Below are 2,338 nucleotides of genomic sequence, written 5' to 3' on the forward strand. Positions count from 1 at the left end.
AGTTATCATGACAGGTTTTTGGCAGATGCACTAAGGACTGAGTGAGCTGGAACCTCCATTTCAGCAACAACATCTGTAACTCAGGAGCTCTTGGTTAAACTTTGTTTCTTATTAGTCAAGTACTCTAGGGGACATGTTAGTGTGAACTCTGTGAATGGCATTTGAAACCTTTGTGGTTCTCCATATCCACAGCTAAACTTTACAAAAGGAAAGTTATTTGGCACAGGAAACTAATAAAATACCCTGTGAGCTCGTGCACCAATGTAAATAAGATATTGCACTTGAAATTTCACTAGAAGACATTATTCTGTTCAAAAGAGCTATGAAATAATAAAAGATCATGTTTGGTGGACATACAGGGGTTCAAAAGCAGTGACTGACAAGCAAGAATGTTTTACTGGTTTACTGTGACATTGGATATCTTATTCAGCCAGGAAACTACACACAATTCTTTTTCTATTATTATTATTTTCCTTCTATTTCTTTTTTGTGAGAGAAAAACCTTCCATAAGTGATAACATATCAAAATCATATCATTATTCATGCAGGATTTTAAATGCAAATTGCAGTTTAATGAGCAAAAAAATTATTTCATCAAAATGCCCACCAAGGTAACTTCAGGCGAGCTTCTTTCTATCTATGTAAAGACACTGCCATGATTACTTAAGAACATAAAATGCAACATGTCTGCTCACGAAGTTGATATATAATCCACCAAACAAAAATAAAATAAAAAAATCCAGAGAAAACAAAGAAAACCAGAATGACTTGAGGCAAAAAGGGGTGCTGCTACAGGGTTTTTTTCAGTCCTGTTAAGAATTTAGACTTTTTTAACTATAGGCATGACTGCTTTCTTTAAAAATCAGTAGGTGCCAAAGACTTGAAGAAAGACAGAGATGCAAACAAAATGGATCATAAGACAATTGATGCAACTGAACATAAGCACAAACTTCCTTAATTAATGAATTTCCAAAATATGATATAAAGTGATTTCAGTTAATTGAGTTAATATTAACATCTAGGAGCTTGTGATTAAATTTATGTACACTCCTGATCAGTGAATGTAAGACTTCTCTACACCAGAAGGACTATTGCCAGCAACTTGCTTATTATGATTTGCTTGACTTGTATTAAAAAGCTATTTTTAACATTGTATGCTTAAAGCCAAATCATGCTAGACTGTGGAAATTACAAGGCAATTATAAACACCATTCAGCCTCATCTAGCCTAGCACAGGCAAATCTAACATGCTACAGCAGAGCTTTATGGTGACTGGGTGTGAAAATATCAAGCCAAGAAGGCAGCAAAAACTGAACAGCAATTGAGGGCAGTCCCTACTTTACCCCCAGCCAGTCATATGTGGACATGCTGTGATTCTCCTCACTGCTGCTAATACAAAGATACTGTTCCAAAAGTGGTATGTCATGTAAAATACACATTGCCAAAGAAGATTTTCACAGAAATGCTTGGCATCCAACTCCATTAAAGAATCAGAGAATTTAGGTCTGTATCTTTTAGTCAGATGGTCTCTAAACTCCAGGGAAGTGTGTTCACTACTACAACACCGAGAGGGAACTTAGTGTCCAAAACAGCCAGGAAGATGGGAACTCCTATGACTGCTCTGTAGCAAACACCCAATGTAATTAATGCCACTGCAAATCCTCCCCCTGTGCCCTCTGCCAGCACAGGACACTGAGCTCTGGAGGACAAAGGGTGATGTCGTGTGCAGAGTCCAGTGTGCACCTGATAAGCACATTCCCACAATTTCCTTTCCAAAGAACGGGATTAACGCTTTTCTTTTAAAGATGTGCAGAGGAAAAGAGCAGTGATAGTGCTTACCTGCTCCATAACCTTCTCATGGTTAAGGCATTCCCCAAGGAGGAAAGCAAAAATCCTCTCCTCTTTCCAGCAAGACCACTGGGTGCAACATAACAGTAGGGGCAGATGTACCTTAATCTGGATAAAGGCAGAAAACAAGAACACAATAAAAAATGCAGAAACACTGTTCCCTCTCTGAGTAGCAAAGAGCCTTCTACATCAGTTTCTGTTGGCTCCAGTTTCTGCATTTTCACTCCAATTAACCATAATAAATTACAGTTATACTGCAGTCAACTTAGACTATGCAGATACAGCCTGGAAACATAAACAGCAAACAGCTGATCCCATGCTATCAGCTGTGTTTTTTCCAGAGTTTAGGACAAAATATTCACTGAAGTCAGGGTATTCTGAAGGCACTTGTAAAGCAGAAGTGGCTCCACTGCAGGAGGATATCCAGACTTGGTGCTCCCCCTGCCTGGCTTAGTCGGAAAGTGTCTCATCTCTGCAGCAAGCAAGTGTC

Source organism: Pseudopipra pipra, chromosome 9 (assembly GCF_036250125.1).
Source record: "Pseudopipra pipra isolate bDixPip1 chromosome 9, bDixPip1.hap1, whole genome shotgun sequence".
Taxonomy (NCBI): domain Eukaryota; kingdom Metazoa; phylum Chordata; class Aves; order Passeriformes; family Pipridae; genus Pseudopipra; species Pseudopipra pipra.